Genomic DNA, 16,910 nt, shown 5'->3' with positions numbered 1-16,910 from the left:
CTTCAAATAATGAAATAAGTTTAAAAACCTAGAATTCACATCAATATATTTATTTATAACGGTGTGAGGTATTATTCGATAATGTTTTAATGACAGTATTTCACTCTTTAAATATATTAAGATGCAAAAAGGTCAGCCCCTCAGGAAAAACAGCACGAGAATACAAATAAAAGAAAATGCATGAATATGTTTACATGTAATTGTAATTTTGATGTTAAAGAAATCTTCAATGTTCCAATTAAGGCCATCAATTGAAAAAAAAAGAAAATAGAAAAAAACTATATCATGAAAAATGTAATCAAAATGAATCACAATTACCATAATCAATATTTAGCAAAAAGTGCCCAAATGAAGATAATCAAAAGACATTATATTGTTATGACAGATAAGTATTTACTTTAAAATATTTAGTACTTTAAAGTATTTTAGTATATATATTTCTTTTTTATAGCATTGGAAATAAGTCTATCACTGATCTACAGTCCATATTTCATTTGAGTCTAATTTGCAAAAACGTACTTTGCATTTCAAGCTAGTATTTGATGCTTCAATCGTTCAGATGGAGGAGGAATTTCAGAACTTAGTTGTGGGTCAGGGGATGTAGTTAGTTCCCTTTCAGTCGGTCACGTTCGACGTACGTCAGTAGTGACCGACGAATTGGGATATCGCTTAGAGAGCCCTATCATCTTCGTGTAAACTAAAACAAGCCAATGGAATTGGCGTGCGATATTTGCATAATGCGCACCGCCCCCGACAGGTGTATATAAATAGGAAGCGGATGCAATCGCACTCTGTCTTTCGCTTCGGAGCCATTCTCTGGTGTCCTATTTAGAAGACTCTTTTCTTCGTTTGTTATTTATTCTAAAACAAAAAAACAGAAGAGGATCACAGCGAGCTTTTAGTGCTGGTGAAGAGGGCACGTTCAGCGAGGTCGCGAGTGTCCGAGGAGCTGAGCTATAAGCTCTAAAACTGCTGTTTTCACAGCAACACAAAGAGTGTGTGTGTGAGCGATTTGGGCCGGTTCCTCGGTGTGTCAGGGAGTGGTGTACCTGACACATCGCGTCGCTCCCTGGGTGCTTCAGCACGAGTGAGTTGACTTCCCCTTCTAAAAGAGCTTTACAGACGAACCCTGACAGTATGTCATTTCGTCTGTGCGTTAATGGATGCGGTCGTTCCCTGGTCCCTGCTGATGGGCACAAACGTTGCATCTCGTGTTTGGGCATTCTGCACGCTGAAGCAGCTTTTGTGGATGGTTCATGTTCCCATTGCGGGAACATGACCATCGCGGTGCTGAGGTCGAGGCTCTCCTTCCTGAAGTCTCAGGAAGCGGGGGTCCCCTCTCCTATGCCGCGTACGACCGTTTTTTCCGGCCCCCGGAACCGGAATGACGGTACGGCGCTGTATAGAGAGGGCGACCTGAGGATTCCGGTCAGGGCTTTCCCGCCGAGCGGAAACGCTCCTCGGGCCCCTGCCGCCTCATCAGCACCGCAACCCATCGTGCCACCGTTGGTTTCCGCTGGGCCCTCTACGGACTGTCCAGCCGTTACCTTTGGTGTGCTGGCGGCGGATCGGATGTCGACCGCTGCGTCGGAAGGTGAGCCTGAGTCCTCGGGGGAAGATCCGGACGCGCTGCCGCCCGGGACGGTAGTGTTGCCCGAATCGGATCCCGAGCTCGCGGCTGTGCTCTCCCGGGCCGCCTTGTGCGTCGGGCTTGGGTGGAACCCTCCACCCTGTCCCGGCCCATCTCGGTTGGACGATTGGTACTTGGGGGGGGTCGCGCTGGTCAAATCCAGCGTCCCGCCCCAATGCCTTTCTTCCCGGAAGTACACGATGAGGTGACCAGGTCTTGGCAAGCTCCGTATGGGGCTCGTACAGGGCCTGGTCCCTCGTCCGCCTTCACCTCCCTGGACGGCGGGGAAGCCAGGGGGTACGCGAAGCTCCCGCCAGTCGAGCGGTCTGTTGCGATGCAGTTGTGTCCAACGGCCGCTGGCGGGCGCGGTGAGCCGCGTCTCCCGTCCCAGGCCTGTGATTTCTCAGCCGGTCTGACTGAGAAAGCTTACAGTGCCTGTGGGCAGGCTGCCTCTGCCCTGCACGCGATGGCCCTTTTGCAGGTCTATCAGGCAAAAGCGCTGTCGCAGATGCCCCAGGAAGGTCCTGACCAACAGCTGCTTGGGGAGCTGCGCGCTGCCACTGACCTTGCCCTCCGGGCAACGAAGGTGACAGCGCGTTCTGTTGGCCAGGCGATGTCTACACTGGTAGTCCAGCAACGCCACCTCTGGCTGACCTTGGCAGACATGAGGGAGACCGACAAACATCGGTTCCTGGATTCCCCCGTGTCTCCGGTCGGCCTTTTCGGCGACGCGGTGGAGAGCTGTGCCCAACAGTTCTCCGCTGCACAGAAGCAGGCTGAGGCTATCAGACATGTCATGCCACGGCGGTCCGCTGCTGCCTCCACCCAGCCGCCCGTGGCTCAGCCTCAGCCCGCTCGTCGCCGAGGGCGCCCGCCTGCGTCCTCCTCCGCCCCTGCTAAGTCGGCAAAGCAGCAGCCTACACCAGCCAAACAGCAGGGTGCCGGTCGCGGACGTGGTGCCCAGCCCGTCTCTGCCAAGCCAGGTGGCAAGCGGTTGGGGAAAACTCGGCCCTGAGACGGGCGACCTGGAGCGGAAGGTTCCTGCCCTTCGGGAGAGTATTCCATCTGCTCTCCCACCCCCGGAGGAGGGCCGGGGGGATTTTGTGGCGTCTGTCTATCTACCGCCGCTGGCTCTCCGGAGTCCAGCGGTACCCACTTTGCCACAAAAAGAGCAGTTTCCTCAAGCTCCAGGTCACAACAAGGTGTGTCTGCCAGTGTGCCAGGCCCCGCCTCGCCGCTGGCAGCACCCTCCCCATTCGCCAGCAGGCGGCAGTGTGATGGCGCAGACCGCGTCCCGTGCGCCGTCTCCCATGCACACTGCTGCCTCGCAGAGTCCGACCCCACTCGCGGCCGCTTCCAAGCCGCCCGAGTCGGGTCCCTCTCTGCCTTGCTGCCCCACCCCCGGTGCGTCTGTGGTGCCTTTGGTCCCGCTGGTTCGGAGTCTGGAGGCGTGGAGCACGCTTCCCAGCCCGTCCCGCTGGCTCATTCGCACTATCAGACTCGGCTATGCGATTCAGTTCGCCCGGCGTCCCCCGGTCTTCAGGGGTGTCCACTTCACTCAGGTGTCGTTGGACAGTGCCCCTGTTCTCCGGGCGGAGATTGCTGTCCTCCTGGCGAAGGATGCAATCGAGCCGGTCCCTCCAGCCGATATGAAGTCGGGGTTCTACAGCCCCTGCTTCATTGTACCGAGAAAGGGCGGTGGGCTACGGCCAATCCTGGACCGTCCCCAGGATTGGTTTGCAGCAATGGACCTGAAGGACGCATGCTTTCATGCCTCGATTCTGCCTCGACACAGACCCTTCCTAGGTCGGTCTGCGTTCGAGGGTCGGGCATGTCAGTACAAAGTCCTACCCAACATGGTTGTAGCTCCCAGCCGGTTGGGTCTTCAGGTCAACTGGGACAAGAGCAAACTCGCCCCCGGGTAGAGGATCTCTTGTCTCGGTCTCGAGCTGGACTCGGTCGCACGGACTCCGCGTCTCACAGAGGCGCGCGTCCAGTCGGTGTTGAACTGCCTGAGCTCGCTCAAGCGCAGGACAGCGGTTCCACTGAAAGTTTTTCAGAGGCTCCTGGGGCATATGGCATCTGCAGCCGCGGTCACGCCGCTCGGATTGCTTCATATGAGACCGCTTCAACACTGGCTCCGCGGCCGGGTCCCGAGATGGGCGTGGCAGTGCGGCACGCTCCGTGTCCCCGTGACACCGAGCTGCCGTCGCACCCTTGTCCGGTGGTCGGACCCTTCGTTCCTGCGGGCCGGAGTACCCCTCGAACAAGTGTCCAGGCACGCTGTGGTCTCCACAGATGCCTCTGCCACGGGATGGGGGGCCACGTACAACGGGCATGCAGTGGCAGGTCTTTGGACGGGGCCTCAGCTGCATTGGCATATCAATTGCCTCGAGTTGCTAGCGGTTCGTCTTGCGCTGGCCCGCTTCAAGAAGCTGTTGTCAGGCAAGCACGTTCTAGTCCGCTCAGACAGCACTGCGGCCGTTGCGTACATCAACCATCAGGGTGGTCTACGCTCCCGTCGCATGTCGCAACTCGCCCGCCATCTCTTGTTGTGGAGTCAGAAGTATCTGAGGTCCCTTCGGGCCACTCATGTCCCAGGTGTGCTCAACCGTGCAGCCGATGCGCTGTCACGGCAGCCTCCACTTGCGGGCGAGTGGCGGCTCCACCCCCAGGCGGCCAGCTGATTTGGCAGCGTTTCGGCGAGGCCCAGGTAGACCTGTTTGCCTCCCCGGAAACTGCCCACTGCCAGTGGTTTTATTCCCTGACCGGCGGCACGCTCGGCACGGATGCCCTGGCACACAGCTGGCCCCCGGGTCTGCGCAAATATGCGTTTCCCCCAGTGAGCCTTCTCGCACAGCTCCTGTGCAAGGTCAGGGAGGACGGGGAGCAGGTTCTGTTAGTGGCTCCGTATTGGCCCACTCGGACCTGGTTCTCAGACCTCATTCTCCTCGCGACAGCCCCTCCCTGGCCGATTCCTCTGAGGAAGGACCTCCTGACTCAGAGACGGGGCACCCTGTGGCACCCGCGTCCCGATCTATGGAACCTCCACGTGTGGTCCCTGGACGGGATGCGGAGGTTCTGAGTGATCTCCCGCAAGCGGTCGTAGACACCATCACTTCCGCTAGAGCTCCTTCCACTAGGAGTCTCTATGCGTTGAAGTGGAACCTGTTCGTCGAATGGTGCGCCTCTCGCCGAGAGGACCCCCGATCATGTTCGGTCGGATCCGTGCTTTCCTTCCTGCAAGAAGGGTTGGAGCGAAGGCTGTCTCCCTCCACCCTTAAGGTGTATGTTGCCGCTATCGCCGCACATCACCACGCAGTTGAGGGTAAGTCCCTGGGGAAACACGATCTGATCGTCAGATTCCTGAGGGGAGCGAGGAGATTAAATCCTCCTCGCCCTTCCTCCGTACCCTCTTGGGATTTGACCCTGGTTCTCACAGCTCTCCGGGGTCATCCCTTTGAGCCTTTGCAATCAGTCGATCTGAAACTAATGTCTCTTAAGACGGTTCTTCTGGTTGCATTGGCTTCCCTGAAGAGGGTAGGGGATCTGCATGCATTTTCGGTCGATGAAACGTGCCTAGAATTCGGGCCCGGTGATTCTCACGTTATTCTGAGACCCCGGCCTGGATACGTGCCCAAGGTTCCTACCACTCCCTTCAGAGATCAGGTAGTGAACCTGCAAGCGCTGCCCTCGGAGGAGGCAGACCCAGCCCTAGCTTTGCTCTGTCCCGTCCGCGCTCTGCGCGTTTACGTGGATAGAACGCGAAGCTTCAGGACCTCAGATCAGCTCTTCATCTGTTACGGAGGCCAGCAGAAGGGAAAGGCTGTCTCCAAGCAGAGGATGGCCCACTGGATAGTGGATGCCATCGCCTTGGCGTATGAATCCCAGGGCGTGCCTTGCCCGCTCGGGTTGAGAGCCCACTCCACCAGAGGGGTGGCCTCTTCCTGGGCGCTGGCTCATGGCGCCTCGCTGACAGATATTTGTAGAGCTGCGGGCTGGGCGACACCCAACACGTTCGCTAGGTTTTATAGCCTACGTGTAGAGCCGGTATCTTCACGTGTACTCGCATCCACTAGTCGGTAGACGTGCTGTACCCACTCTAAGTGTCGGCTTGCAATGCCATTCCCGCCACTGGCCGGATACGTGCATACTTCTCTCCAGTCGTGTTCCCCGCTTGGCGAACCCTGTCGAGCTCCTCCGCCTCCCCCTTCGGCTCGGACATTGCGGAGTGTCTGATGCCAGGCCTACATCCGTCGCTGACGCTGTCTGTTGGCTGGGGCCCATATGTCGTGACCCCTCTACGTGAGCGGTCCCATATGTGTATTTTCCACGGTTTAAAACTCCCTACGGGCCGAGTCCGTGTCTTTCCCTTAGCGGAGCCAGCTCTGCTGTCACCTGTCAGATGAGTCTCCCCCTAACCAGGTGGAGCCATCCCAGGGACTCCATATGCGTACTGCCCCCCGGGCCAGTCCATATGTGTATTCCCACGTAAACTCCTCCCCCATTGGGTAGGTAGTGGTCTCCGCAGCGTCCCTTCGGGTTCGCTTCCCCAGTGTGTCTAGTTTACTTAGTGGGTAGTGGTTAGACAGCAGTAGACTCTCTCGGTGTAAGCTCGCCCCCTTCACCGTCAGCCGGTGCTATGGGCGGCTGAGCTTGCGCTGGGCACTGGAAGGGGTTTCGTAACTGTGGCGTTTTAGTTGGGATCCCAATTCGTCGGTCACTACTGACGTACGTCGAACGTGACCGACTGAAAGGGAACGTCTCGGTTACGTATGTAACCCTCGTTCCCTGAAGGAGGGAACGGAGACGTACGTCCCGTCGCCACAGTTTCTGTACCCTCGCTGTAGTGCGGACACCAGTTGTCTCCTCAGCGAAAAACAGAGTGCGATTGCATCCGCTTCCTATTTATATACACCTGTCGGGGGCGGTGCGCATTATGCAAATATCGCACGCCAATTCCATTGGCTTGTTTTAGTTTACACGAAGATGATAGGGCTCTCTAAGCGATATCCCAATTCGTCGGTCACTACTGACGTACGTCTCCGTTCCCTCCTTCAGGGAACGAGGGTTACATACGTAACCGAGACGTTTTTTCTTTTAGTTTTTTTTTTTTTTTTTTTTATATATATAACACATTATTTTCTTTATTTATATTAAATTAATGTGTTCAATACACTCACTGTCTAAATATAAGAGTGTATTTTTACTTCTGATTTTTTTCAATTTTATATATATTTTTCATCCATCATCATCTTAAAGAGGAGTTTTACAGACATTAACCTTTCACCTGAAAGAGGTTTTTTTTTCCTGACCCTCAGCACTTCCTCTTCTTTTGTGTCCTGTGTTGCCCTTCATGCCCCGCCCCCTCCTTCTTTCATTCTGCCTCCATATATATTGCAGATTAATGACAGCTAATAATGTCTGATGTTCTTGGACGTTGGCCGATAATGAGATGCATTCCCACTGGGTTGCAAGGTGTCACCACTAACAAATTCTCCACTGCGGCACACAATTAGCCTGCAAAGAGTCAGATAGAGAAGCCTAGCTCAGCACGGGCAAGACAAATCAGAGGAAACGGAAGAAAAATAATCCTAGAGAGAGAGTGAACATGGCAGGAGAGGACAAAACGAGACTGGAGAATATGGATAGGTTACCTTTATGGTAATATTATTCCATAACGGGCTGCTGGCAGGATTTCATTACACATCTCCACCAACGTTGAAATATTTTCTTCAAAATGTCAGCGTATGCAAATGAGGCTGAGTTCTCATTCCTATGTCATGTTTTGTTGAAAGTTGTGGCAACCTTTCTTTCTCCTAATCTAACGCTGCTACAATATATTCCAAGACCATCAATTAATGTATACAACACATATTATCTAATAACACGTGGAAAACCTGCAAATATTTTAAAATGGTGCTTTCCAGGTCTGGAAAAGACAGAGAAATTTGTATTGCAAATATAGATTTTTTTTTCTCTTATGCCTGGATCTAAAATAAATATTCTGCTAGATATTGTAAAACTGGTTCACAATCAACAGTGCTGTTCATTTGTGAGCAAATTGTTCATTTTTTAGTGAATTAGCAAAGAAGTCAGAATCAAGTCTTGGAAGAGTCAAATATATATGGCAATTTGGAACTATTTTACGTTTCGCAACTTAGCAGCATTTCATATGAATTTGTACAATTTAATTTTTGCATTATCCCTACAATCTGCCTATGTATACTGAAGGGTTAGATTTATGGGTGGATCTTCATGCTTTTTTTCCCCCTAAAAATTGAATGAATTGAGTCAGTTGAATCAAATTGTATAAATTCATAAGAAATCGCAAATTCACATGGAGCTAGATTTAGAGTTTGAGCTTGCAAAATTTCTACAGACAATATGTAATTTATCGTCACACTCTTGCTGGATCTTTTTTTTTTTTTTTTTTAAATATAATAATATGTACAAAATTTAGTCTCCTCCACTTTACTACATCGCTGCAATCCTGCAGATTTAAAGTATGCATTCTTTTAATTCAGCTAAGAGGTCATACCATGATGTATCAATCTTCTATTGTTCACACGTCTTCAAGTGACTTGAATATTCAGGGCAGAGTCCACCAAGCCTGAACTTTGGAACACAGCGAAATTCACATAAGCTTGGTTTTCTCTCACATTCACATGCATATCAATGGAAGTCAATAAAACTAAAAAGTGTAGTGACCACACTTTACATAGTAATTTCTTCCTTATCTGACATACCCAGTTCAGGTCTTGGAATCTTTATTGATGAACTCATGATATAAACCGGATGTGCTAATTAAGTGAGAGATGACCAGGTCTAGTGAGCGAGTCTACAGGACCAAGGCTGCATTTAAGTCCAATTTTGTATGCCCTTCCCTTGCTAACTTCCCTCCATCTCATTCACTCGGATGTACATCATTGCTTACATTGCACAAGTGCCAACTGCCGTTGGAACCCTTGAACCCTAATTAAGCGTGAAATGCAATGACGTCACAATCATGGTGCATTGTGGTCTATGGATCTGCCTGAAGTGTACATGTTGAGTAGACTCGCTCCCTCTGTCAAAATCAAGGGGTCGAGGATCTGCCCAAATAAACTTCCCTTGTTCACTTGACGAAGTTGAATGCACTTCAAAATGGCAGTGGGGATTCCCATATGGAAAATTAACGTATGTCTAAAATGTAGCCCAAGACTCTTGCTTGGAATCCATGCTAAATGGTTCATTAGCAAATTAGTATCAGTATAGGGAAATTATAAAGGGAAATTATTATATAGGCAAATTAAAAATTCTAAAGGTAATGGAAATTCACTGGTCACAACAAATTGTGGTATGAAAATATATATAAAAGCGTGGTGATATATGATACACAATGGACCATGTGTATAGATATAGGTTATAAGACTGCATTACCACTAGCATACAGTAGATATATGTAATAGCACAGGCATCCTCAAATTGCAGACCATGAGACAAAATGACAACTGTAGCACCGTTTTACTGTTTCTACAATTTAAAGTGAGCAGCGCGTCAAAACAACGAAGCTGTTCACACCAAAAGCACTCAGGGCCATTTATGGTAATGATCATTTGGCGCTACATCCCCTACATTTTTTATCTAGAGCCAAACGGGCTTCATTCAAGCCCTTTCTGCTCCCTGCGTGTTGCTTCTCTCCCCTGCTGCAGATGACGCGGTAATTTTAACAACAGTAGCACAAACACGGTGAGAAAAAAATATATATACTTGCGCTAAACGCTTCAGAAAACAAGAATGAAGCAAATACAGTTAATTTCTTTTGTCATACATACAGTATATGACTCTGACCATTCAAACCAGGTTTATGACAAGACTTTTTTTTCTAATCTACATTTAGCATTAGGCCTATTAATCAGCATGTTAAGAGCATTTCATAATAAACAATGATTATTGTATTCTGCTCATAATGAGAGCATTTTGATTATTTTGTATGTTTGTTTGTTTTAGAAGATACTTATTGTTAACAAAAAAAAAAAAAAAACCTTTTATCTTTTATCAGTCCACATGACCTTCTGCCAAAAAACAAAACATCTTACCTTTTAATTTTCATTTCCAATTGGGCTCAACTGATTATATATATATATATATATATATATATATATATATATATATATATATATATATATATATATAATTCTGAAATGCCACTGCTTTGGCTTTCAAGACCCAATATCCTCATTTTTGATGACTATTTTGACTGTTTAGGACTTCTTTTTTTCCTTCTTCTTCTTTTACAAAGTACTACTGCCAACTATTCCAAAAAAGTATTGTCCGGACCTCCGCTGGGAAGGAAATATAGAGACCGGACCTCTTGGAACTTTAATTGAACACCCCTGCAGGACCTTGAGTAGGCCTATATATACTCAAGGTCATAATAGTATGTGGTATTCCTTGCATGTGGGCCTGTTCACTCTAGCTGCCTTTAAAGTCACGTCCAGCAAGCGAGTCCATGCCAATACGAAATTTCTGACAGCAGAGTGTCTGTCTACCCTCACCCCCACTGGCAGACACACGCGTATCTGTCTGTGTGCCCTCAGCTCCCAGCGACCCGCGACAGACAAAAGCTTCACTTCTCATTCAAATATTCTGCCTGTGTCTGCTTCCAGAGCAAGGCAATCTGCTCCGTTTGGGGCCTGACTGCCTGTTCTCGGGTAGCTTTGTTCTTCATCGGCTTGAAAAATTCAAACAGCCGAATGCAGAGAGAAGATGGTGGAGAATTCCAAACGGGACGGGAAGGGAGCCATGGAATCCCAGAATCCCGTATATCGTGTAGTATGTGCTCTCTCTCTCTCACACTCTCTCTCTCTCCCTCAGTTGGGGGTCTGGTGCTCAGATGAAAATTATATTGGCATTCTCAGCAACGCATTCTGTATGCATTGCATAATGCAACAGATGAGGATTGGGGCCAGCACTCTGAATTAGAAAACATCTCAGAGACACGAACAAACTGTAAAACGCACAGAGAAAGATCGAAGGGCACAGAGAAATTGAAGATGATTATCAATACAATTCATTTAAAACAGCTTAATGTACTCTTTACATTTCATCATCTCTATAATATAAGGTCTCTGAGAACAACGCTGGAAAATATTCATTTAAAGTTTGCTGAAGCCCGGCTCACTTGCCTTGACTGTGTCTGAATTCTTCTCAAAAATAAGAAGTTAAAATAATTTACTTCATTCTCATAACCATAGAGCTGCACATCATTTGTTATGAGCTAAATGCGTGCAATAACATAAGAAATCAAGTTAAGCAGCCCGGGATGTGTGATTACAATACATTTGCATGGAGATTTTGGCGCCTTCATGAAACCCATCTACAATATTGCAATAGTACAGAGTGAAAAACGCAAAGCTCGAATTCAATTATCATGTGGGTTGGAATAATCATAATGTTATTGGAAACTCAATTACGGAGGCAACCCATGTCTGAAAATTAGCTGAACTTAGCTAAGGCGAGTCGGCCCTGAATTCATCAACTATAGATTATCACAATATTGCATGTTCACTTTGATAGTGGCCAAAGACAAACAGGCATCGCTAGCTTTCTGGGGATATGTGTTTTATTCATGAAGTGTCACAGCCTGAGGCCACGCACCACAGACGTACAATTAATTCTATTATTTTATACACATGCACAATAATTGTACTATATGATCTAGTTGAGCCACGATATTTTCCAAAGTGTGATTACAATATGTCTATCTATTTATTTAGTTTGTTTTATTTTATTTAGTAGTAGTAGAAGTAGTTGCAGTTTAGGGACTGGTAGTCTGCATGACCTCTGTTTTTAAATGACGCCTTTCTCTGATCAGTACACAGCATGACATTAATATCTTATAAATGGTATTCTCATATTGGAGGTAAATTACTTTGAAATTAAACACCAGACTACAGGTCATGCAGGCAGTGTGAGATAAGAAAATTAATTTGTTTAAAAATATTAATGGAAAATGTTTCAATCTCAGCAGGCCATATCAGCACAGAACGGCTTCCCATAAGACTTGTGGCCTCTGATTTATATTCTGAAAACGACCTCGCTTGCACTGTCTGCGCTGAGAATGATATTTTACGCTATTGTTTACTTCACGGTTAAAACATGCAGTTATCAGAAGTGAACGTATGCCGTGTTGCTGATCCAACGGTCTTACCTACTACTGACATGTGCGTCAAATGGCAGTCAATGTGGGAAAAAAAGTAAAGTTGTTATCAAGAAAAAAAAATGCCATGTTGATCTTTGATGGCATTCAGTCTTTTGATTGACACACTGAATATCGGGAACTAAAAAAAAACAAAAAAAAACGTACCATTCAAAAGTTTGGGGTCAGTATACTGTATATAAAAGTGACACTAAATGATGTTTCTATTCATTTACATTATATTCTTCAAAGTATCATTTTCAAAAGTATGGTTTTTGCAAAATATTAAAGATCATGTGACACTGAAGGCAACTGGAAATTCAGCCTTACCACCACAGAAATATAGTAAAATAGAAAAGAGTTATAAATTGTAATAATATTGCTGTTTTGACTGCATTTTTTTGATCAAATAAATGCAGCCTTGGTGAGCACAATAGACTTTTCAAAAACATTTAAAAATCTTACTGACCACAAAAGAGTTTGTTGTGATATATTTATGACAAAACATTACATGTCTTGATTTTAGAATATGTATGAAGACTTCAGATGCAAAATCCTCCAAGTGCCGTCTGAAATTTTCTTCTAAAATGAGCATTTTTATCAAGCTTGTATGTTTAGGTTCAGTAATTTCACTTGAATGGCAATTAATAGGTCCTTTTCATTGCCATAAAAGTGAAATAACTGAACATAAACATACAAGATTGATAAAAATGCTCATTTTAGAAGAAAATTTCAGATGACACTTTTTTGCATCTTAAGTCTTCGTATAGTTTCACTTTATTTTGATGGTCCCTTAAACACATTATGTTTACTATAAGTAACGTTGTACCTGCATGTCTACAGTAACTCACATTAGAGTGTTAGTAGAGTATTAGTAGACTGGTAGTGTTAGGGTTAGAATAAGTTGAATAAATGTACTTGCAAATTTACTTATAGTCAGTAGAATGTCTGTTGGGGGAGCATCACAATAAAGAGTTAGCAGATATTAAGCAGATAGTCTACTCTAATGCTCAGTTAGTTGACTTGTAGTTGCAAAGTTCCTTAAGCCCGGAACACACCAAGCCAATGAACTAGTGGCGACGAAAGCAGACTGCGGGGTTGGCTCACGTCGGCAGCATCTGGGTCCAAAGTCGCCCCATCACACCAAAACGACACGATGGCCAAGTAGCACGTCCATTCTGCGCCTGCGTAAGAAGAAAAGCCTTTCTGTACTAGCCGGTGGCAGTAGCTGAACAGCCAATCAGAATGATCAGATGGCCCAACTGACCGACGAGCTCCGATGCCAAAAAAAAAAAAAAAAAAAAAGCTCACAAGGACCAACTTCAGCCGACAGTGCGGAACACACTGAGAAAACTTAGCCGGCCGACGAACAAAAACTGCCCGGCGGCCGACCGTCGGCTTGGTGTGTTCTGGGCTTTATGGTCAACAGAATGTTCAAAATAAAGTGTTACCCTATATGTATACCTGTATTGTGTAAGAATGTTTTTCATGATGACAGTTTTTTGTTTTGTTGTTTCCATTACTGTTGTAGTTACCATTGTTGAGGTGGTTTAATTGAGGTATAAGAGTCTGGCAATGTTACCAATCCAAACTCTCAATTTCTAGGATAGGGCAGGGGTTGTTATTATCATTCTTGTTTTAACATTGCCATAATTCTCATTGTCATATTTAAAATGCTTTCCACTGCCTGAAAGAAGGTGCACAGACAAAATGCAGCATTCAGAGACGATTAACATTGCAAAACGAGGTCCAGCATTCACAGTGCGGTAAAGCTAGCCTACAGCATGCACAGGTCAACAGCCAGCCAAACACACGGCGAAACACGCTGCAGGTCTGGGGTTTGTGTGAGCGTGTGCACATGGCAAACTTTACAAGTCGCTTTGCTCTGCTCTCCGACTGGCTTGCCATGGTTTTTTCCCATACTGAAGATGGTGACAGCGCTAAGCACGGAGCAGCCGGCAGACGCTTCAATCCGGTATTATCAGGGGAGAGCACATTGCCTCGCACAAGGCTTTAATTTATTTGTGCCTGTTTCAGCCCCAGATTAAAGTTTAATTGGCACACACTGGCAGCTCCCAAGTTTTGACTAATTCTCCTTATCGGGAGTCCTTACTGAGTGGCTAAGGGCAATGCGGGGCCCACACACACACATACACACACACACACACTCAGAGGAAGTCAACGTCGAAATTCCTGTTTTTTCTTCTACCTTTTTTAATTGGACAACACGTGAATACCCTAGACAACTGAGTCAGTGTGTGTCTGTGTGTCTATTTCTTTGACCTAAGCAGTGTAATTAGACATGCTTCAAATTATTTACAGCAGAATATCATGAATTAATACACATGGAGACTTACTGTGACAAGACAGGTTTGAAGACAACTTCTTCATTTATCAGCTAGGCTGTACATTTAACATATTTAGTGTGTGGAACAAGTTTCAAGAACATTTTATACATTTTAACAAGTAATGAAGATATGATTCATCTGTTTTGTCGCTTGGCTCTTCCTGATGCGTGTGTGTTGAGTGGTAATCTGCGCATTACTCATTTTTAAGTGCATTACTGTAGGGATGATAGTCGCGTGTGTTTATGCCAAGGTGGAGTGTTTCCATAAATAACACACAACGTGTATTACTGTCACAAAATGACAACAAACTTAAACATGATGGCTAATATTGGCATTTAACACGGACTGAGGTTTGGCTGCACAAGCTCAATTTGTGTTTGTGTATTCATGTAAGAAGTAGTGAACGCTACGAATATGGGACACATGGGATTAGAATGATATCTCTGGGGAACCAGGAGGGAACCTACAAACAACAACACAAACATGTCTTTCTATGTACACAAAAATACACCCAAAGACATATAATATAGTCTAGGCAATGCACCATGTATTTTATTTAATGACTTGATCATATAATGAAGAGTGTAATTTTAAATCTATATGTTGCTTCATGTATTAATGCAAAGGACAATCCGAAACGGCATTTGAAATGTGTTTAACTTAACTATTCAGTGGGAAATCATATACGGCAGTATTTGATTTTATTGTGAAGCACACACTTTATTATTGGTTAATATTATTTTTCCCTATCCCTACACAGCCTCATGATACCATCAGAAACCAGTCATTTCAGAGGCAAAAAAGTTAGTTTATTTTTAGATAAAGATTACGATTATTTATTTATTTTTTATTTTTTGCATAAGACCAGTAGCCAATGCATTTTATTTTTAATTTTTTCATAATTGATTGTTATATGTTTCATTTGTTTTTTTGTTGTCTAAAAATGTCTGATTATGTCAGAGGCCTGGCACATATAAACTGTAAATGAACATACAATCATATGAAATATACAGCCTTTTCTAAATGAATGAATCAATCTGTGGTAGTACAAAAAAAAAAAAAAAAAAAAAAAAAAAAAAGCATGGTTCAGTTTTACGCTGCCTGAGCGTGCACACACACACACACACACACACACGCCTGCATTAACCAGTCTCACCTGCCAGGGTAAATCTGGGATTATGCCAAATGCACAGGTAAAACTCTCTCATGGCGCCCAGCTGGGGACCCACGCTGCCCTAATGCAAATAGTGTGTTAACACGCAGTCCCTGAACGCATTATCGCTCACTGAAACCTGCCACTATACTGCTGCACCTGTGGGAACACTGCACATGTGTGTGTACAGCGAAACTTGGAGCGGCTGGAATGAATGTACAGATGCAGGGTGTGTTTAGACGGCTGTTTGTGTGTGCTAATGTGTCTGGAAAGCCTCTAGGACTCAGGGGTCATTTCCACCCCGCTGGACTCTGAATTAGCCAATTATGCCACTTTGATCAGTCTGTATGGTCACTCAGGCTGAAAGATGCCACAGCACCAGGCAGACGGCCCTCTGGGGGAGGAGAACTCCATGTGTTTGAGATGCATACTGAGGGAACGTTTCCTGTGTATCTGAGAGACGTTCATGAAATCCAATGAAATGTCCTCCAAGCATCAGGCATCTGTACTAAGGCCGGGCTGAGCGCTGGCACTGGAGGCTTTAACTTCAGATCTGTGAACATCTTGTCAGTCTGGTTATGGTCACTTGTCTTCAATGAAGCCTGTTGTCTGAGAGGTTCTCGTTTAATCACAGCTGACACAACAGAGACTAAAACATACTCTGAATAAATGAACACAAATGCTTCTATGCAACACAGGCTTAATATTGCATGCCTTTTTCTTACGAAATGTGTTTGAATGCAATTCATAATGCAAGCTTGGATTGCAATTTAAGCTTTGCCACAAGTGGCGCTGTAAACAGTTTTCGCTTTCAGAAGAAAAAAAATGGATATAATTTAGTGCAATTATCAAATCAAAGGCTGCAAAATAAGGAAGTGTATGCGCTGTATGTTTCAGAGTGAATAGCAACACTGTGTTCAATTTACATGAACACAATGTGCGCTACTTGCTCTTTATTTACATTTGTATAAATTCCAACATTTTCGTTGACATTTTACCAGTATTCAGCAAAAATAAAATCTTAAGGATTTGAAATGTTATAAGCTCAAAGGTTTGAACATTTGAAAGTTAAGAATTTAAGACATTAGTATTGTAACTGTATTGTAAAAATGTAATAATTATTTACTTTGCAGTACAATTGTAATTTACAAAAGTATTATACTTCTGTCTTCAATTTCTTATAAGAGTTAGAATTACAACTAATAATAATTTAATTTTAAATATTTTTCAAATGAAAACTAATTAAAAATAAAACACAAGGAGAATGGGTGTGAAAGTGTTAAAGGGTTAGTTCACCCAAAAAACAAACAAAAAAAATTGTCATTAATTACTCAGCCTCATGTCGTTCCACACCTCTAAGACCTTCGTTCATCTTTGGAACACAATTAATTGCTCCAATTTCTCCTCCATAGCCAGGAATATAATTAACACTTTCAGATGCCCAGAAAGCTACTAAAGACATATTTAAAACAGTTCATGTGACTACAGTGGTTCAACCTTAATGTTATGAAGTGACAAGAATACATTTTGTGCACCAAAAAAAAACTTTATTCAACAATATCTAGTGATGGGCGTTTTCAAAACACTGCTTCATGA

The sequence above is a fragment of the Megalobrama amblycephala genome, linkage group LG22 (assembly GCF_018812025.1).
Source record: "Megalobrama amblycephala isolate DHTTF-2021 linkage group LG22, ASM1881202v1, whole genome shotgun sequence".
Taxonomy (NCBI): Eukaryota; Metazoa; Chordata; class Actinopteri; order Cypriniformes; family Xenocyprididae; genus Megalobrama; species Megalobrama amblycephala.
Note: the sequence above shows the minus strand (reverse complement) of the source record.